Raw genomic sequence first — 24,058 nt, 5'->3', positions numbered from 1 at the left:
TTAAAATAATTAATAATTTAATTAAAAATACTCTATTAGAACGTAGGGAAGTTGTATAAGAGGGGAAAACTTTTATTCGAATAAAAAGAGAATTATAATATTATAGTAATTTAAGAGTTAAGTAGAAATTTAAATAGGGATATTTATTATCCTAGAGGCGGAAGGTATTTTAGGGTTGATTGTTCGGAGAAGGGAAGGGCGGTAATATATATAAATAAAAAATAGAATTTGAAGGATTTAAATTTCTAAACCGGAAAGGATTGGACTATAATTATATTTAAAAATTTAAAAGATTTAATAACTGTTTATTCTATCTACTCTCCTATCCTTACGTAAGGAATACTAAAATATTAATAAGGGTTACTACTCTTTAAATTTATTAAAGTTAAACCTCCGACGGGAAATTTAGTTACTATTAAAAATTTTAACCTTTATTATTCTAATTAGAATTTAGAGAATAGGATTAGCCCGGGGGCTATTCACCTCCTTATATAGGTATAACGCTAAAGATTTAATCTATTTACCTACTATAGTAAATTAATTAAATTCAAAAATATAATATAAGGGGAGAGGGATAGAATAATTAATTATATATAGTTATTACCCGGGGTAGAAATTAAATATTAGGGAATATAGTAGTACGAATAAACCGGTTCGGACTATTACCCTTCAAAAACTTAAATTTAAGTAGGAAGAAAAAATAAAAAAATTGAAGAAGAAAGAGGATATAATTAAAATCTTATAAATATAGAAAAAGTAAAGGAGGTATTAGAGAAACGGATATCGGTCCTAGAAAGGATTAATATAGTAGAAGACTTTGAATTCTCCTTTCGTAGATTTGATAGAGAATTTATAAGTATTATAGAGGAATTCCTTTTATATTAGAAGAAAAATCGAGGGAGGAGAGTAAATTAGTAGACGTTAAAATGTAAAATAATTATAAAAGAAACGCGGAAGATATATTAGGAATAATTCAAATATTAGATAATATTAAATTAAAAAGAATTTATTAAAGTTATAATAAAAAAGAAGAAAATTATTACGAAGGTTTAATAAACTATATAGTACAATAGCGTTACTAAAGTTTTAAAGAATTTAAATCGATTTTAATGATTAGAATAATAGGCCCGAACTTAAAGCTACCGATTAATAAATCTATTTAAATTATTAACCCTTCAAATCTATAAAAGGGTAATAGAAATTGGATACTATAATAATAAGGCCGAGATTCTTACTAACTATTTTTTCTCGAAGGTAAAAATCCTAATAAATTACTTACTAGATTAAACCGAACTATTAAAGGGCGTTAACTTAATAATTATTAGTGAACTAATTAATAAAGAGGATATTTAGAATATACTTTCCCGGATAGCGCTTAATAAAGCACTTAAGGTTAATTAGTACTTAAATAAATTTCTAAAATTATATAGGCAACTATTCCGGTAGGCTATAGTATATTTAATATCCGCCAACCTCTAATTTAGCTACTTCCTATAGTAGTTTAAGGATATAAAAATAATTATCCTTAAGAAGCCTAGAAAAAGCGCCGCCTAATAAAAGTTAATAGGTATATAAAGACTGATATTACTACTTAGTAATATAGGAAAAATCCTTAAAGTATTTATAGTTAAGAGATTTATATAGGTAGCCGAAGAATTTAACTTCTTACTAGAGGGCTAAATAAGCAACTAGGTAAACTGTTTAATAGAGTTTATAATCCGGGTAATTATTAATACGGTATATATAATTTAAAAATTCGGAGTTGTAACGTCCCTTATATTCTTAAATTTGAAAGGAGTATTCAATAGAATTAATTATAAGTAACTTTTATATACCCTATAGGAAATATAGTTCCTAATATAAATTATTAAGTAGGTAGCGAATTTCGTTACCGGTAGGAGAGGTTCTTTCTTCTTTAATAACGAAACATCCCGCCTTTATATAACTATTACTAGTGTATTATAAAGTTCCCCCCTTTCTTCTATTTTATTTATTCTCTTTATTACTCTATTATACCGAAAATTAATAATAATTTTAAATATAATTATAATCGGCTTTATAAATAATATTAATATTATAACAGTAGTCCGTACTATTAAAGAGAATTGCCGGATATTGTAAATAGCGTAGGAAATATATTTAGAATAAATAGAGGCGAGAAGTATAGAGTTTGAAATAATTAAAACGGAACTAATATATTTTATACGGACGAACGTACTAAGGACGGAAATTCTTTAATTCGGGGATATTATACTTTAACTAATAGAATTAATATAATTCCTAAGGGTTTGGCTGGACTATAAGTTTAATTATAGGGCTTACATAGAAGTAGTGAAATAAAAAATAACGATCTAAATAAATATATTTATAAGATTAGTAGCGAAGATATAGGGTTACTCTTTTATTTAGGTAAGTGAAATATATATTAAATATATTTATAATATTATTATATATAGAGCCTTAGTATTTTATTAATTAATTAAAATTTATAGGAAATTATAAAGGATTGTAATTAGGTTAGCGAAATATTAAATTAAATATTTAAAAGTTATTACTAAGGTATATAAAATTATATTAATAAGAAATTTAAATATAGAAATATTTTATCCGTCGTTTAACCTCTATTTTAATAAAAGGGTCCGGACTTTTAAAGAAAGGTTCATCCGGATAAATTAAGCCCGGTTCGTCCGGGGGATAATAATAATAATAGTCTTATTCCCTATACTATAACTATAGCGCCTTATTAGCATAGGGTCCTTCTCCAATTCTCTAGAGGGGAAAACCGTACGGTGTTAAACACCGCCGGATGAAAACCCCTAGCTCTATTTCGGTCGTAGTTCTCTACGCCGCTCCTACTTTACTTATAGCTATAACAGTTCTTACCTACTGCTACAACGAATTAATTTCGTTTCTCCCACCGCTATATTATCCTAATATTAGAATAATAAAAACAATAGGAATAGGACTAAACTAAGCGTACTACTTCCTTTACTACCTTTTTATTTTATTCCCTACTATTCCTTCTTTTATTTTCTTTTTACTTCCCCGTCCTATCTCTCCGTCTATTACTCTACATTTCTACCTCCTTATTCCGTTTGTAAATACCTCCTTCCTATTATTTACTCTACTACCCTATAGATTTACCTCTATTTATAATAGTATAAGGACGCCCTTCCTTTATTTATATAATCCCCTATATAGCGCCCCTTCCTAATCCTTCTTTTCCTTCTTCCCTATTATATTTTCTAATAAAATAGTTTCCTTTGGCCGTTATTGCCCTAGCCCGATTAATTTAACCTCCAATATAGAAAGTCCCTCCCCTAACGTATCCCCGGGCCCTACGTCCCTTATAGTTATATTTCTAGAGCTTACGTTCTTTATTTATACCCTTTGTAACTTCCTTAATAATTATCCTCCTTTAAATTAATATAGCTTCCTTCTTCTTCGTTCTCTTCAGCCTTTATACTAATTTAATTAATATTATTCGTAAAATTCCTTACCTTTACTATATTTTAAATCTCACTTCTATTCCGCGTAATAATAAGCCTAACTCCCCTAACAACTTTTATAAAGTTATTACTAAAAAGATTTACCTTATTTTAATAATTAATAAATCTTTTATTCTCTATATTTCCTTTTCTTTATTATTATTTAACTTTTATTTTAACCGGTAGTACCTAAAACGCTACTTATTCCTATACCTACAAAATATATATATTAAATATTCCTATAGGTTTATATAACGCCTGCACCGCTATTTAAGCGGTAACTATTACTATAATATTAAATAATTAAAATAGGTTCGAATGCAACCTAAATATCTTCGTTCGTACCGCTAACAATTTCGCTTATTATATATATATTTATTTAGAATATAACTAACTATTTACTAATTATAAATATTTTCCCTGTACTATTAATTATAATATTGCTAATTTCTAGTAAAAGGGTTACTATAAACTAATTATAAGAAATATTCGCTATAGTTGTATCCCTTCTCTTCCCGGCAGTAGTACTATAAACCTAGTTCGGATTATATCCAACTTTAATAGTAGCGCTATTATTCCTACGCGTATCGTATCCGGCGGTAGTAGTTTTACTACTCCTATTTATATAATCTTTAATTCTAATAGTAGTAGTTCTATTCCTAGTAACCCTATAGTTATTAACACTCCTGGCCGCCCCCTTATAAACAATAATTAAATCTAATAGCGCTATAAGGTTATTGCAAATTAGGCTCGTATAATGGAGCTACTCAAGTAGCTTCTTAGGCGCAATTAGGCGCTCGTTAGATAGTGTTTTTCGGTTCTTATTGTAGCTGCGGCTTAAATAGTTCCTGTAATTAGCACAATCGTCTCCTCCCCGTCCCTATCCTTTTGTTCTAGTGTTGTTAATATTCTGCATTCTTCTTAGGAGTGCTTCGCAATCTCTTCACACTACTCCTCCTCCAATTCGACTGCCAAACGGTACTCTCTCAACCTCCCCTCCAGGGGATAATAGCTTAAGTATTTAATTATATTTAAATACAATAATCGAAAGGTTGGCTACCTACTAATAGATTAGAGAATAATATAATTAAAATATAATAGGCCGAGGAATAAGCGCCGATAGAAAAACTATTAGTTATAGTAGTTAATCCCCCCCCGGATTTAGGGACCCTGCTACTATTATTATAAGTTCTAAAATTAATAGCCACTAACTAAGAGGAATACTTAAAAGATACAACGAATTAGGAATAGGTATTATACTACAATTATTATTTAATAACGGCGGTAGTAAAATTAAAATAATAATATAAATTTACAATTATTAACCTTACTCTTAAATTTAGTAGAGAGGCTATTTAGTAATATATAGTCGGTATAAAGAAGAAGAAAGGAAGATACTGAAAATTAGGAAAAGACGAAGAAGAATTGTACTTATTAACTAAAATAAAAAGTTCCCTCCTTATTTAAATTAGGACGGAAATTATCGGCCTTTAAGCCTTCCTCTATAGGAGGAAAGTATTGGACGTCCTAACCCCTATTTATATTTATAGGTTCGAAAAGGAAACTTTCATTTATATTGTTTTGTATTGCTTCGATACGGATATTATCTTTTAAAATAATCCGGAAGCCTAGCTATTAATAAAAGAGGAATTTTAAGAGTTTTTAAATAATGGAATTAAAACTAAAAGAATTTTATTATAAGCGTTAAAATTAGAGAGGTTAAAAGAATATTATTTAGTAATTAAATTAGAGGAGGAGTAGTATAAAGAGATTATAAGGTACTCTTAAGAAAAATATAGAATATTAATAATATTAGAATAAAAGGATAGGAATAGGAAAGACATGATTATACTAATTATAGGAGTTATTTAAATTATAGCTATAGTAAAAATTGAAAAATACTATTTAATAAATACTTAATTACGTTTAAAAAGTTACTTAAATAACTCTATTATACGAATTCAATTTGTAATAACTTTATAGTACTACTAAACCTAATTATTATTTATAAGGGGGCAGCTAGGAATATTAATAATTATAGGGCTACTAGGAATAGAACTATTATTATTCAAATTAAAAATTATACGAATAAGAATAGCGAAATTACTACCGCCGGACATAATATATATAAGAGTAATAATACTACTATTAGAATTAGATATAATCCGAATTAAATTTATAGTACTACCGCTAGGAAGGGAAGGGATATAATTATAATAAATATCCCTTATAATTAACTTATAATAACCTTTTTACTAAAAGTTAGCGATATTATAATTAATAATATAAGGAAGATATTCGTAGTTAGTAGGTAATTCGTCCTATTTTAAATATATATATAAATAACGGACGAAATTATTAGTAATACAAATAAAGGTATTTAAATTACGTTTCAACCTATTTTAACTACTTAATACTATAATAATAATTATTGCTTAAATAATATTATAGGTATTATAAAGGTTAATAGGAATATCTAATATATATATTTTATAGGTATAGGAGTAAATAACGTTCTAGGTACTACCGGCTAGGATAGAAGTTAAATAATAATAATAAAAAGGAAATATAGAAAATAAGAGATTTATTAATTATTAAAATAAAGTAAATCTTTTTAGTAATAATTTAATAAAAATTATTAGGGGAGTTAGGCTTATTACTATATAGGACGGAGGTAAGATTTAGAGTATAGTAGAGGTAAGAAATTTTATGAATAATATTAGTTAAATTAGTATAAGGGTTATAGAGGACGAAGAAGGAAATTATATTAATTCGGGGGAAGATAATAATTAAAGAAGTTATCAAGGGTACGAATAAGGAATATAAGCCTTAAAAGTAAAACTATGGGGGATATAGGGCCTAGGGATATATTAGAGGAGGGACCCTTTATATTGGAAGTTAAATTGATCGGACTAGGGCAATAATAGCCAGAGGAAACTATTTTATTAAAGGTTATAATAGGAAAGAAGGAGAAGGAAAATTAAGAAGGGGTATTATATAAGGGATTATATAAATAATAGAAGGGGGTCCTTATATTATTATACATAAAGGTAGATTTGTAGGGTAATAGAGTAAATAATGGGGAGGAAGTATTTATAAACGGGATAAGGAAGTAGAGAAATAGAGTAATAAATAGGAAGATAGGACGGAGAAGCGGGGAGAAGGCGAAGGAAGGAGCGGTAGAGAATAAAATAGAAAGATAGTAAAGGAAATAGTACGTTTAATCTAATTTTATTCCTATTATCCTTATTATTTTAATATTGGGATAATATAATGGTAGGAAAGACGAGATTAGTTCTTTATAGGGGTGGGTGAGAACCGTTATAGTTATAAGTAAAGTAGGAGCGGCGTAGAGAACTATAACCGAGATAGAACTGGGGGTTTTCATCCGGCGGTGTTTAATACCGTACGGTTTTCCCCTTTAGAAAACTGGAGAAGGACCCTATACTAATAAGGCGCTATAGTTATAGTATAGGGAATAAGACAATTAATTTAATCCTCTAAAAGAGGATAAAGGTGTTATATCCCTAGGGGGGATTATAATTATATAGGTACTATTATTACTATACGACCGGCTTCCCCCTGTATCCTATAAATATATATAATATATATCTATTAGACTTTATAGGGTTATAAATTTTAATTAGACGGATAAATTAATAAATTTCCTTAATCGTCCCCTCTTCGTACCTCTTCTAATATATTTCTCTAGGGTAATAATAATATAAAAGTTAGAAAGGGGGTTTAATAGGACGCCTTTATTTATAATCTCTATTATTAATTCTAATACCTTTCTAATTAAATTCTTATTGAGGGCGAACGCCTATAGCCTTTCAATATATACAATAGACGCCTTTATAATTACCTTCTAAAAAATAGGGCATTCCTCATAATTATACGTATAATACCCTTTCTTCCTATATAGTTTACGATAAATAAATAATTTATTAATATTAAATAGATAATTTACTTCGTTAAAATATTCTCCTTTATATTTCATTTCGCTATAGTAGGTATAAATATTATTTTAACAGTAAGATCTCGCTATATATCTAATTTCCTAATATTTAAAGTATTATTAAACGTTATTCGAAGTTTGGAATAATTCGTATAAATATATACTATTATCCTAAAGGAAGAGGTTATCCTAGAGGAAGTATATTGCTAATATAGTAGCGACTTCTATAAGGAGTAGGCTTTTATTCCCTCCGTCCCTTTTGTTTCATAACTGAATTTTAATAATAAATACCTTCGGGTTTCTCTCCTTTACTATATTCGAAATAGCTTCTACTATAGTATAAATATTAAAATTATTCTAAAGTATACCCCAAATTAATATACTTATAATATTTATAGTAATAAAAGTGTTAGAGCCGAAAACTTCTTTAACCTATATTTAATTTTACTAGTATTAATTATATATAAATTTATTAAATATAATTATATAGTCTCCGGTCTTTAGTATTCTAATAATTATATAAATTATTAAGCCGGGTTTTTTCTTATTTAAATATATAATTAGGGTTATCTTCGTATTTTCGTTCGAACGGTTTATAAGTTTAACAGTAATTATTGCTCCTTTAATCGTAAACTACTATTCGAAGTTTGAAGGAATAAATTTTTTAATAATAATAAATAATTATTAGAAGGTAGTACTAATTTTATTTGAATTAACTTTCGCTATAATATTAACCTGATACTTTGGTACCTCCTAAACGCTTTTTTTAATCTCCTTTAGAATATCCTTTTTTAAATTATTAAAATCCTTCCTAGTAATGAACTAATCGGTTCTAACCTTACTAGCCTTAGGTTACATAGACCTACTTTTTTTAACGTATTCTATTATAAATTCGAAAAATAATTCTTAAACTTAGTAATAGTCCTTAATTAAAATAGTATCATAATTTAAAAATCTATTTACTCTAGTAATAAACTTCTTCAATATTCTATTATCTTCCTCCATTTTATCCAAAGTCTTTACAATAAGTACGGCTTTAGGATTATTATATATTAAAATTTCTATAAGCGGGTTATAAATACTAATTTCAAGTCTACGGGTACTACTATTAATAGCCATCAGCAATAATAATATAACGCTATTACTACGCTTGTTGTAGGATATTGTAAGGGACGTAAACGACCTTCTTAAGTCGATTGCTATTATTAGTTTTCGTTTTGGAGCACTCCTCGACTAGAAATCGGCGTTTCCGGTTTAAGTAGTATATCTTCCACGAATATTTATAATAGAAAGGTAATTATTAAAGTTATTTTACCTAGTACGGATCGTTATTATACCCTTACTAATATATTGAATATTATTGGTAATTAAATTATTTTATTAGAGAGAGTATAGATAGACTCCTTAACCCTTACAATATAGAAATAAATTATAGTAATATTATTATAGAATAGAATAAGATTAGTAGAAGTATCGATAGGAATATAAATAAACTTCCTCTTTATTTAAAAGGTTTAACTACTATTACAGAATCCGAAGTCAGATAATCGCTAATAGAAGAAGGTTCGGCGCTAGTATAGTCCGTTGTAACCTATATAATAATTATAGCCTATACCCTACTAATAAAAACCCTAAAATTACCCTTAATTATATTAAAACTACGTAGCGCCGTAGTAGACATAGTAACAGTATATATTAAGGGAATAAATTTAGCGTTTAAATACTCTTCAATCTTCTTCTACAACCAGTATTTATAGTAAGGGGTATTAGGGCGGATTACTTTAAGAATTAAATATAAGAATACTATAGCAACGAAATAGAAATTTATAAGGATTTTAAAGGTATTAAACTTGATTAAAAATAATTCAAAAACCAATTAAATTATTATAAATCATAGGAAAAATATACTATAAGTTATAGATATAAACGTTATACTTTTCATAAAATTTAGAAGGTTAGAAGTATCCTATAGTAGTACTCTTCTTCTCTAGCGTCTCTTTTAATAAATATTTCCTAATTTTCTCGAAAGTAATAGGCTTAATAGGGGCGTTATAAAGCGAATTAGTAAGGCCGGTATTAGAAACTATAGCGTTTAATATAGTATTGTTTTCTAATTTATTAGGGGGAGCTACAGCCTCTATTACCTTCGAAGTAAGCAATTTCTTTGTAGCGCTAAGAGGTTTTTTATACGGTATATTATAGTAATAGTAATACTAATTTAAATTAAATATAAATGTAGGACGGCGGTAGATTCAGTTAGAATATAAATATAATATAGCGGGGGCGGTAGCGTAGTACAAGGAAGAAAAGAGGGAAGGAAAGAGAGAGCCGGGTCAAGGTTTCCTTAATAGAAAATTTAAATAACCTGCAATAATATAATTAAAGAAAAATAAAATGAAAGGCTACTAACTATAAGGAAGTAACGGCGAGGAAATAAGAAAAGGGCGGCGATTGGTCGGGGTAGAGTCGGCTACGTATATAATAAAAGTTTATAACTTCGGTTATAACGGTGAGGTTATATTGAGAGGAAGGAAAACGGGAAGGTACGGAGCTAATACGGCGCCTTAGCGAGAGCGAAGTAGAGGGTTTTTATCCGGCTATTATAGTACGGTTTTTCCCACCGACTACAAGCGAAGTAGCACCGCATGCCCACCGGGCGAACTATGTAAATAGTTAGCGTTTATAAGACTAATAATAATAATATAATTATAATATAAAGAATTCCTATAATTAGTATAATTATTTCCACTCCGTTCCCGTCCTATTATTTTAATATTATTATTATTCTACTTTGTCCTTAGAAATACCTCTCAATTTCTTTATAGTACTCCTCCTTTAATTTAATTATTAAAAAATATTCTCTTAACCTTCCTAATTTTAATACCTATAATAAAATCCTTTTGGCTTTAACTCTATCGTCTAAGTATTCCTAGAATTCTTCCTTTATTAGTAATCAACTTTCTAAATTCATTTAAAAATTAATATCCGTATTAAATTAATTCAGAATAATATAAACGAAGGTCTCTTTTTCGAATTTATAAGTATAAATAGAGGTTAAAGCATTTAGAATTTTCCTCCGGTAGAGGAAAGTTTAGAAATTAATAATTTCTATTCTAGGCTAAATAAAGAGGGAATTCTTCGCTTTAATTAATAAATATAACTTTTTTATATTTTCTTCCAATTCTCAATGTCTTCCTTTCTTCTTCTTTATATTAACTATATATTACTAAATAGCTTCTCTACTAAATTTAAGGGTAAGGTTAATAATAGTAAATTTATACTATTGCCTTAATTTTGTTACTGCTACTATTAGATAGTAGTTATAGTATAATACTTATGTCTAATTTATTATATCTTCTAACTATTCTTCCCGGTCGGTAGCTATTAATTTTAGGATTTATAATAGTAATAATAGGGTCCCTAATTCCGAAGGGGGACTAATTACTATTACTAGTAGTTTCTTTATTAGCGTTTATAACTCAGCTTACTGAATTTTAATTATACTACTTCCTATTTTATTAGTAAGTAGGCGACCTCTAAACTATTGTACTTAAATATAATTAGAAACCTAAATTACTATCCCCTAAATGAATTGGGCTTAGTCTATTTAAATGAACCTTTCTTTAAATGCTCGAACCCTTTTATTAAAATAAAAATCGAATAACAAATAAAATATTTCTATTTCTAGGTTTTGTACCGGCGTAATTTTATACGCATTAGTAATAATTTTTGAATATTTAATTTAGTATTTCGCTAACCTAATTACTATCCTTTATAGTTTTTTATAAGTTTTAATTAATTAATAGAATATTAAAACTCTATATACAATAACGCTATAAATATATTTAATACATATTTCCCTAACCTAAATAAAGGAGTAACCCTATATCTTTACTATTAATTTTATGAATATATTTATTTGAAAAATCATATTTTATTCTACTACTTCTATATAAGCCCTATAGTTAAGCTTACAATCCAATTAGACCTTTGGGAATTATATTAGTTCCATTAATTAAAATACTACTTCCATGAGTTAGAGAATTTCCGTCCTTAGTACCTTCGTCTATATAAAATATATTAGTTCCGTTTTAGTTACTTTGACCTCTATACCTTTCGCCCCTACCTATTCCAAATATACCTCCTATACTATTTATAGTATCTAACAATTTTACTTAGTAATATAAATTACTATCATAATATTAGTCTTATTTATAAAATTGATTATAATTATATTTAAGATTATTATTAACTTTTAATATAATAGGGTAATAAAAAGAATAAACAAAATAAGTGACAAGGGGGAGTTTGAAGTATATTTGCAATAATTATATAGGGGCGGGACATTTTATTGTTGAAGATGAAAGAACCTCTTCTATTAGTAATAAAATTTACTACTTATTTAACAATCTATATTGGAAGCTATATTTCCTATAAGGTATATAGAAGCTACCTATAGTTAACTCTATTAAACGCTCCTTCTAAATTTAGGAGTATAAAGGACATTATAACCCCGAATTTTTAAGCTACATATATTATATTAGTAATTACCCGGACTATAAAGTTTCAAAATAACCTAGTTAATTAGGTATTTAGCCCTCTAATAAGAAATTGAATTCTTCGGCTACTTATATAAATTTCTTGATTATAAATATTTTAAAGATTTCTCCTACGTTACTAAATAGTAATATTAGTTTCTACGCCCCTACTAGCTTTTGTTAGGCAACGTTCTTTCTAAACTTTTTAAAAATAATTACTTTTATGTCCTTAGATTATTATAGGAAATAACTAAATTAGAGGCTAATAAATACTAAATATAGTATAACCTGCTAAAATAGTTACTTCTATAATTTCAGAAATATATTTAAATATTAATTAATCCCAAGGGCTTTATTAAATACTATCCGGGAGAGTATGTTCTAAGTATCCTCCTTATTAATTAGTTTACTAATAATTATTAGGTTAATGCTATTTAATAGTTCGGTCTAATCTAGTAAGTAATTTATTAGAATTTATACCTTCGGGAAAAAATAATTAATAAGGATTTTAGCTTTACTATTATAGTCTCCGCTTTTTATTACCCCTTCGTAAATTTAAAGGGTTAATACTTTAGGTAAATCTATCAATTAATAGCTTTAAATTCAAGCCTATTATTTTAATAGCTAAAGTCGATTTAGGTTCTTCAAAGCTTCGGCGACACTATTACGCAATATAGCCTAACTAGGCTTTCATAATTATCTACTTTTTTTGTTTATAATTTTAATAAAATCCTTTTAATTTAATACTATTTAATATTTAAATTACTTTTAATATATCCCCTACACTTTTTTTATAATTATTTTATATTCTAATATTTATTAATTTATTTTCCTCCATCAACCTTTCTTCTAATATAAGACGAATTCTTCTATAATTTTTATTAATTCTCTATCGAGTTTATAAAAGGCGAATTTAAAATCCTCTACTATATTGATCCTTTTTAGGACTAATATTCCTTTTTTCGACGCTTCCTTTACTTTTACTATATTTATAAAAATCTAATTATATCCTCCTTCTTCTATAATTTTTTTTATTTTTTCTTCTTACTTAAACCTAAATTTTTTAAAGATAACAATCTAAATTAGTTTATTCGTACTATTATACTCTTCAATATTCAACTTTAACCCCGGGTAATAATTATATATAATCGATTATTCTATCCCTTTCTCTTTATATTATATTCCTAAACTTAATTAATTTATTACAAAGAGTAAATAAATTATGTTTTTAGTATTATATTTATACAAGGAAGCGAGTAGCCTCCGGGCTAATCCTATTCTCTAGATCCTAATTGGGATCATTGAAATTAAAATCCTTAATTATAATTAAATTCCTTGTCGAGGGTCCGGCCTTAATAAATTTGAAGAGTAGCGACCCCTATTAATATTCTAGCGTTCTCTACGTAAGAATAGGAGAGTAAATGGAATAAATAATAATTAAATTCCTTAAGTTCCGAAATATTACTACGGCCTAATTCTTTCTAATTTAGAAATTTAAATCCTTTTAATTCTATTTCTTATTTATATATATTACTACCCTTCCCTTCTTTATATAATCGATTCTAAAATATCTCCTACCCTTGAGATAGTAAATCTCCTTATTTAAATTTCTATCCGGTTACTAAACTATTATAATATTATAAACTTTCTTTTATTCGAATAGAAATCTTCCCCTCTTATACAACTTCCCTATATTCTAATAGAATATTTTAATTAAACTATTAATTACCTTAGAAGAAGGTTCTTTCTAATTAGTTAATAGAAAATAAAAGTATTATTTCCTTAAAGAGGGCCGTAATTGTACGGGCGCTATAACCGCCGTATGAATAATTTACTTCCGTATTCTATAAATATATATAATATATATCAATTAAATTTTATAAGGTTAAAGGTTTCGGCCGGGCAGACAGGCCGATTAATTTCTTCAACTATCCCCTCTTTATGCCTCCTATAATATATCCCTCTAAAGTAATAATAATATAAGAACTAAGGGGGGCGTACGATAGACCGTTTTTATTTATAATTTCTATTATTAATTCTAATCCAAAAAACTGCTTTAAAACCGGAAACGCCGATTTCTGGTCGAGGAGTACCCCAAAACGAAAACTAACAACGGCAATCGACTTAGGAGGGTCGTTTACGTCCCTTACACTATCCTACAACGAACGTAGCGTAGCGTTATATTATCGTTACCGATGGTTATTAATAGCGGTATTCGTAGATTTGAAAATAGCGTCTATAACCCGCTCGCGGAAATTTTAGTATATAACAATCCCGAAGCCGTACTTATTATAAAGACTTCGGATAAAACGGATAAAGATAAAAAAATATTAAAGAAATTTATTATTAGAATAAATAAATTTGTAGACTATAATATTATTTCAATTGAAGATTGTTATTAGATTTAAGAATTGCTTTTTAAATTTATAAAGGTATATATTAGAAAAAGTAGGTCTATATAACCCGAGGTTAGTAAGGTTGGAACCGACTAGTTTATTACTAGGAAGGATTTCGATAATTTAAAGAAGGATATTTTAAAAGAAATTAAGAAAGGCGTTTAAGAAGCGCTAAAGCGTTAGGCCAATATTACAATAAAAGTTAGCCTGAATAAAATTAGTATTACTCTCTAATAATTACTTACTATTATTAAAAAGTTTATTCCTTCTAATTTCAAATAATAGTTTACTATTAAGGGAGCGACGATTATTATTAAATTTATAAATTATTCGAACGAAAATACGAAGATAACCCTAGTTATTTACCTAAGTAAAAAGAAACCTAATTCAGTAATTTATATAGTTATTAGGATATTAACAACTAGAAACTATATAATTGTATTTAATAAACCTATACGTATTTAATACTAGTAAAATTAAGTGTAGGCTAAAGAAGTTTTTAGCCCCGATACTTTTATTATTATAAGTACCGTAAGCATATTAATTCGGAGCGTACCTTAGAATAGTATTGATAATTATATTATAGCGGAAATTATTTTAAATATAGTAAAAGAGAGGAACCCGGAGGTATTTATTATTAGAATTTAATTATAGAAGAGAAGGGATAGAGAGAGTAGAGGTTTACTCTTTATAGAACTTACTACTATATTAATAGCATACTTCCTTTAAAATAACTTCTTCCTTTAGGACGGCGGTATATACTTATACAAATTATTCTAAACTTTAAATAATATTTAATAATATTTTAAATATTAGGGAATTGGATATATAGTAAAATTCTATTATTAAAATAATATTTATATTTATTATAGTAAAGTTAAATACGAAGGAGACTACTTTAGTAAAGTAAATTATCTATTTAATAACGATAAATTACTTATTTATTATAAGCTATATAAGAAGAAGGGGTATTGTACGTATAATTATAAGGAGTGCCCTATTCTCCGGAAGGTAATTATAAAGGTATTTATTATATATATTAAAAGGTTACAGGCGTTCGTCCCTTATAAAAACCTAGTTAGAAAGGTATTAAAGCCGACGATAAAGATTGTAGACGAAGGTATCCTATTAAACGCCCCCCCCCAATTCCTGTATTATTACTACCCTAGAGAAATATATTAAAGGAAGTATAAAGAAAGGATAATTAAGAAAATTGATATGGACTGCTTGTGCCTCAAAGAACAACCCTGCTTTGATGCAAAAGCATTGATATTATTCCTGTGTAAAGCGTGATGCAGAAGGAAGAATTAGGAAGAGTGGGAGCCGCGCGCAGATGGATTAATATAATCCATTTGGACGGACCCACCTCTTTATCTTATCGTTTGGACCTACCCTACAGCCCGGCAGGCGAGTAGGGCAGTTAAGCGACTTGTATATATTATCAATTACTAAGCTAATCTATATATATGAAATGATCCGTATTAAGTCCCAGCTTGCCGGATGAAAAAGTAGCTGTCCTCAGCTGCTTCTAACGATTAAGCCTTTTTTTTTCCCGATCCTTTAAGTCGTCTTCTTCTACGCTTCTAGCCGGGTTTTCCTTTTTGACGATCCTAATACTCTATTAACAATTCTTAGCACTTCTCTAAACTCTTCTCTATTATCTAGCAATTGTACTAATATCCCCAACCTTTCTATTTAATAAGGAACTTCAATTTCTTTTATACCTCCTTATACTTTAGAATAGCCTCTACTTCGTATTCGTCATCGTACTATAAATCCTCAATTAGGCCCAAGGGTAGCAAATCTCGTCCGAAAATATTATTTCTATTAGGTACTAATAATAGATAGGCAACTAATATTATAGGATGAATCTTTATTCTACAAGGTAGCTCGAACCGGTAGGCGAGGTTTCCAACCTTTTTAAATACAATATACAGCCCCGAGCACTATTACGAAAATTTATATAAGGGATTACTGAGATAGTAGTATCTATAGTACAACCGAAGGAATACCCTATCTCCCTTCTAAAATTAAATATTACAATAGTAATCGTTATATCTCTTCTTTATATTAGCCGCTATAAAGTCTATAGTAAGTATAATATTCTACTTTAAGTATTCCTTAATAATAGGGGCTTCGGGGTTATACTCTATAGGTAGTAAAGTATTTAATAGTCCTAGTAGTTTAAAATTATAAAATTATTTATATAGTAATATATTAGTTAGTTGGGTAAGGGTGTTATTGAAATTCTATTAAAGTATTGGAAGAATTTCGTATTAATTAGAATTTAGATATATAAAATAATAGAATTTAATAGCGATTTCTATTATTTAATTTTTATATTCTAATAAGCCGTCTGCCTGTGGGTGGTAGGCGGTTATTATTATTAATTTAGTACTTTATACCTTCTATAACCCTATTTATAATTCGAATATAAATTTACAATCCCGGTCCAAAATAATACCCTTTAGCATCCCCTAATTGGATAAGATAAGTTGCCTTACAAATACTTTACCTTATTCTTCGGTACTGTATATAGAATGCCCGGGGATAAATAGTATTTACTTAATTACTTTATTAATAACGGTTATAAGGGAATTAAAGATATTGTAGTTATTAATCTTCTATAGCGAATTCTTTATAGAGATTTCTAGTAAATTAATAATGAAATTAATAGCGATAACGCTTATAGGTAATAAATATACGTTCTCGGGATAGATAGTTTAGTAATTTCTATTTAGCAAGTCCTTACTAGTCTAATTCAATTAATAGTTTGGGTAATATTTAAGATACTTTTTAACGAAGCTCGTCTTATAAGGAATAGTTAAATTTCTCAAATTGTACATTATACGTTGCCTACCGAAATAATATCTTTTATTATATATAGCGTTTAATACTTCCTTAATATAATTAAAAGGAATATTTAATATTCGAGATCCGTTTAGTTAGTTATAGTAAATAAGATAATTATTAATAATAAAGGGGTAGCTAGCCTATAAAATTACTCCTCCATCTTTAATAGAACTTTTAAGGTCCTTTAGGATTTTTACAAACTTCTTATTTTTTTAGTACCTTCTTATTAAACGTTCGTAGAAATCGTTGGATATCTTCGCCTCTATTATAAAGAGGGTTTATTCCTCTATTAAGTATACCTTATCATTTTTCTATAGATTATCTAAAGCGGATTCTCTATTAGGATTTTCGCTATTGTTACTAATTGTACGTAAGTAGTTAAGGGCGTCCAGTACGAAATTGAATTTACTAGGGATATAGAAGATTTGAAGGTTATATTGTAATAGGTAAATGGATATATTAATAAGGTGTTGGTTAGTCCGATTTATTAATATTATTTAAAGGTTTATTTACTTAACAATCCCTTTAGTTGTAAAATAGTCAATTAGGACGATTACCAGCTAATTTACTAAATAAATCGTCGTTCTAAGCCTTCGAATAATCTAAATTAGGTAGGTAACCTCTAATTCCAATAGGCCGTATTTTATTTCTACCTTAGTTAGGCATTTATTTAAAAATATAACGGGTAGTACTTAGTTAGCTAGTATTTATATATTTAAATACTATTCGTATCTATCCTTTAAATAAAAAGCTATTACACTAAACCTATACTTAAGCGAACTATTTATTTATAGAAATAATTGCCTATTTAGGTTATAATAGTAAAGGATATTAGGCTTTTTTCCGTCGTCCGTACCGCAGAGAGCTTCTTATAGTACGTAGAATAATTCTAATTTAATTAGTATTAAGTCGAATTTAATTAACGTATAGTAGTAAGCCCTCTTACTTATATTTCCGATTACTATTTTCCCCAACTCTCAACCTTTAATTAATAGGCTAACTTTTTATACTTAGAGAGGTTTAAATAATTGGGTGTAATATAGTACTAAATATTTTAAAAATTTAGAATTACCGATATAATATTTTAACGCCTTAAATTAGTTGGAGAAGGTTAGATTCTTTGGAACTACTATACGTTCGGCTGTAATTATTAATCTTAATATATTAACTTTAAATCCTAATAGTTCAGTATTAGAGTAGCTTAAATAGAATTTTTTCGGGGAGATAGAGATCCCTTTCTTCGTAAATAAATTGAAAATGTTCCTAAAATATTAAAGATATTTTTCTAAAATATTAGAAGTAATAACGATATTATTAATAAAGGCTTAGTAGTATATTTTATCGGGTATTAGTAAGTAGTTTATAAAGTATTAGATATAAGCGGGAGAATTGCGGAAGCCTATTAGTACGATAATAGGTATTTTTAATCCCTAATAGTTAATAAGGGTAAATTTATTATAGTAGGGGGGTTAAATGCTAAATTAGTAGAAGAAAGATACTGCGTCGATTATTATAATAAATTTCTTACTTTTTAAGCGAGCAATAACCTCCAATTGTAATAGTAGAGGGTAATTATTTAGTATTATAATATAATTTAATATTCTAAGGTTAATTATTGGGCGGCCTTTTACTTTGTCTCTAATTGTTCTTTAGACTATAAAGATTGGATACGTAAAGGGGGTAGCTTCTTTATACTATTTTATTTTTCCCTAAGTGTAGAGTTTATCGAATATTTTATTTATTATTACCTAGTCTTTTTTATTTAATAGGTATATCCTAGTATTAATCTTTTAATTTTACTATCCTTCTACTAGCGGGACCTTTATTATATCCTCCTCCTTAACTTCTATAATGCGACTTTCCTCCTACATATCCTTATATTTATAGATTAAATTTATAAATTCCTATAGTTAGGCTTTTATATACCTATTGTATACGTAGACGCCTTACTTTAAAATTTTATCCGGGATATTGCTATTTATACGTATTCTTAGTATAGAATACTTTTTTAGAATATATAATTTCTTATTATCATAGTCTTTATATAGTATATCTCCTTCCGCTACCTTCTAAAATAGTATATTAAGGTAATAAATACTTATAATTAAAGTAGGGTTTAATCCTAAGGCTACGGCCTACGTTAATAGGTTGAATTCGAACTCTCTTCCTATTAATATTAATAGGAGGTTAAATACAGTATTACGGATTCTTCAGTTATTATTATAGTAGTTGTATATTGCAACTATTATTTAATTTAATAAAGCTACGCATTATACGCCTTCCTAAGAAACTTTAAAGAAGGCGCCTTCGCTATTCTCGGTAATAGTACCGATATTAAACCTTTTATTAATAGTTGTAGTACTATTGGTATTATTTTTAATTAAAATTACTATTAGTATTTTAATATTAATAATAGTATTAGCGGTTAAATAGTACTTTACATTAAATAAAAAACTCCGGCTTTTCGAAAGGGGTTTATAGTTTACTAGCAAGTAGGCTTACTATTTTAATAGTAGGGTTACCTTCTTTAAAGTCGTAACCTTATAGACGTATAGGATATATTAATAGTTAATTAAAAATAGTAGGGTAAAATTATTTATAGTTCCAAAGCGGATTATTTTAGTAGTATAATCGATATAACCCTTTCTAGTATCTATAAAATTATTAGTTAAAAGTATTTTCGTAGATAGATTATCGACGACCTAAGCTGATTTTATTAGCTTTATAAAGGTAGGCTTTCCATTTTTTATACCGACTAGGTAGAGGTAGAAGGTTGCCTATTCCTCGATTATTTGGGATCCTCTAATACCCTTAACCCGGCGAGGGTTCTTATATTTAATTATATAATTAAACGTTTATAGGAAGGTACGGTCGATTATTAATTTTCTTATACTAGGATTAATATATACTTCGGAATTAGTGGATTTAGGATCCGCTTTAACTTTAATTCGGAGATAAGTATAATTTAATAATAAACCGCTCTTAATATTTTATTCGTTAAATAATTGTACCTCTTCAATATTATAGGATTCCGGTTCCAATTCTATTTCTTCCTTATTATAGGCGAAATGGGATAGGTTAATAGGTATACCCTCGATCGAGCCTTCTTTAACTTTTAAATAGCGCTTAGTATATTGGAATAGAGTATTCCGTAAGGTAGTTTAGTAATTATAATAAATATACTTATTTTTTATAGGTTTAAGAATTACTACTTCTTCTTACGCCCGTTAGTTTAATTTGTATCGCTTCTAGTACCGCCTAGCTTCGAATTCTAATACGAATATATTATAATATTTATAGTATATAAGGGTAGTATTGTAAACGACGTTCGTAATTTTATTGTCCGAGTCCGAAATTATAGATACGCTATCGTCCGTATTAATATAGTAAACTTAATCGCTATTTCCTAATATATTATTATTATTAGCGATATAATACGCTTACTCTTTATTTTTATCCCAATTATTTTAATTATATTAATTACGGTCCGATTTATTTTGGTTACTTCGATTATAATTATTATTGTAATTATTTTTACTACCCCGATAGTCTTTCTTATTAGCGGAAAAGTTTTTCTAAAACGGTTTATTTACTAATTTAATATTAGTATCTTTTTCTTTTTATAATAAATAAGTAATATATTTAATAAAAGGATACTATTTAGCGGCGGTAACTATTAAAACGGCTTTAGCCTTATCGATTTCTTTAATATATTCGCCGAAGAAGCTATACTTAAGTAGCTTTAAATATATTTAGATATATAAATCTATTTTTAATTATATTTATACTATAACGCCGGCCTAGTTAGTTGAATCTTTATCTAAAATACTTATTGCGTAAATATAACGTAGCTACTTCTAAATAAATTTTAAAAGTACGTTTTTATCGGCAGTGATATCCTTAAGGGCGATAGATCCTTTAGTGAATTTTTTTATTATAATAGTGGGGTTGGAGGTTTATTATTTAATTAATATATTAAATAAATCTTCGAGAGAACTACGTTAAAAGGTGCATTTAGCTTCTAGAAATATTTCTATATTCTACTAACGTACGGTTGGGTTATTTAAGAGAATTTGGAATATAGATATTAGTTGCCGTTCGGCTAATTCGGCTATAAGGTTATCCTTTATAAAAGATTACAATTTATTAGCGAAATAAAAGACGTCCGTATAAATTAGGTTACGTCCGTCTGTAATTACTTTAAAATTATTAGGATCTTCCTAATAAGGGTGGAATTATTTAATTTCTTCTCTCTTTAATTTAGGCTCTAAACTGTAGGAATTTGACTATAGTTTACGAGAGGGGCGGTTTCTACTAAATAGGCGTTGTGGGGGATTGCGCCTATTATTATAATTGTTTAGATTATTATTATTTCTTCCATTATTATCTGGGTTTCTACTCCCTCCGGTATAATTCTAAAGCGGATTATTTGGAGGCGGGCCTATTGGGGGCTTAGTTAGGGCGCTACCTAGCGGGGCCGATCCTTTCGAAATAAAATACTTATATTTACTTAGTATACGAAAGTTTAGATATTCTTCAGTTTATTATTGAATTACTTAAGGAATAAGTAAAATAAATACGGGATTACGTTCTATATTTTAAATAATTTTATATAATTTATTATATAATATTCTATTACTAATAATTTAGAATAAAGTTAAAGTAACGGGTTTAATAATTAGTGAAGTTAAATTAATTAGGAATATTTGTAATTAGACTACTACGGTTTAAATAGTTAGTTACTACGGATTCGTTGGGTTTTAACGAATTAATATAAATATTATAATTAGGGCTTAAGTCTTATATAAAGGTTGGGCTAGGATTATTATTAGTAATTTACTTTACGATACTAATAGGGTAATAAGAAGTTTAGGCTAGGGTGCCGTTAGCTACTTACTTCGATAGGGGGGAATTATAATATTTTAAGAGTTATAAGTAGAGGCTTTATTTTAGTTCTAGAAGGGGGGAATTACTAATTGGGCCGTTATTAATTATAGGGGATTCCTATATAACGGGGTTAAGGTCCGACTTCCATTTTTTGCTTATAGGGATTTATATTTAAATAGTTTAATTATAACTAGTAAAAAACCCGTTACCGTTGGGTACGAATTATTTTATTTAGGGGAATTGGAGAATCCTAAGAATAGTTTAAAGGAGGGTTAGCTTCCTTAAGTTAATAGGTTTTTATAATAAATAACAGTACTAGTACCCTTTAAATTATTAAGTAGGGGAAAGGTATTATTATATTATTTATTAATAGTTTCGGAGTAATAAGGAGAGAGCTAGTAGGAATTGTATTTATATAGTAGTAGGATAAGGTTACTTAGTAGCCTAAGGGTGAGATCCCTTACTATATTGATTATAATTTTAACTAAATAGCCTTAAATTGTAAGCGTAAAACTATTAGATTATACACTTTGCGCCCGGGTAGCGGATATTTTTAATAAAGGAGATATTAAGCGTTGAGAAGAATAGTTATTTAGTAGTTGGGTATATAGTACTATTAGGGTACGGTATATTATAAGATTGTCTATCTTTACTATTATAGTATTAAGTATATTATTAATACCTTATTCTATAGTATTTATCCTTAATTTTATAGTTTAATACTTTTAATTATTAAATTTACCGAAATTGCTAAGAGCAATTTCGATATCCTTAATATAATTAGTAGTCTTATCTATTTTTATTTGTAGGTAGTTAGTATTGCGATTGATTTTTTAATATTAGGCATTTTATTCGAATACATTCCTATTAATCTTTTTCAATATATACATTATTATTTCTACGTTATTCCCAATCCTCTTAGGCGCAACGGGCGTAGGCGGCCTAACGGAGTCGAGCTTTTCCTCGTTTTGACTTTAAGGTTATTATTCGGGGGGTAAATTAATTATTTTAGATTTATAACCAATTAGTTCGCTAATTACAAGCATAATTTATTCGTTAATTAATTTAGAGTGTATATTTTGCGCTAATATTCAAAAATCGCGGGGAATTATAGATCGCTTCGAGGGTAGTATTGTACTAGCGTTAGATTTTAATTTATTAGGTAGAAAGCCTTTATTAAGTAATTTATTTAATTATTGAAATGCTATATTAATTAATAATTTAAATCGACTTTCGGTTGTTAGTACTTAAATATAAAATAAAGTTAAATAAATATAAAGGATTAGGAATATTTATTATCTATTTAAGTTCGAAAGTAAGGAGAAACCTTTTATATTAAAGGTATTTCGTATACTTACTACAATTTAACGGTTAAAAGCCTTAGATTTAGGTAGTAAATCGTATAAGAATTTGAAATTCGTTAAGCGAGGTGAATATTATTTAATTTACTATAATTTAGCTAATTAATAGTAATAGGGAAGCGCGTATCGCTATAGTCTACTACAATTCGACTAAGCGGTAATAGGTTATTTAAAGGTAGGAGAACGATATAACCTACTTAAATTAATTATAATATAATACTTTCTAGCCTACTACAACTCGATTAGATTGTAGGTTTCTATACAATTTACTACAATTCGATCGATAGAGAAGGGGATAATTAAAAAAGTAACTAGATTAAAGTCGTTGCAGCTACCATATAATATAGATTGCTTGTACCTCAAAGAACAACCCTGCTTTGATGTAAAAGTATTGATATTATTCCTATATAAAGCGTGATGTAGAAGGAAGAATCAGGAAGAGTGGGAGCCGCGCGCAGATGGATTGATGTAATCCATCTGGGCGGACCCACCTCCTTATCTTATCGCTTGGACCCACCCTGCAGCCCGGCAGGCGGGCAGGGCGGTCAAGCGACCTGCATGCACTGTCAATTACTGA

Source organism: Neurospora crassa, linkage group VI (genome assembly GCF_000182925.2).
Source record: "Neurospora crassa OR74A linkage group VI, whole genome shotgun sequence".
NCBI classification, from domain to species: Eukaryota; Fungi; Ascomycota; class Sordariomycetes; order Sordariales; family Sordariaceae; genus Neurospora; species Neurospora crassa.
Note: the sequence above shows the minus strand (reverse complement) of the source record.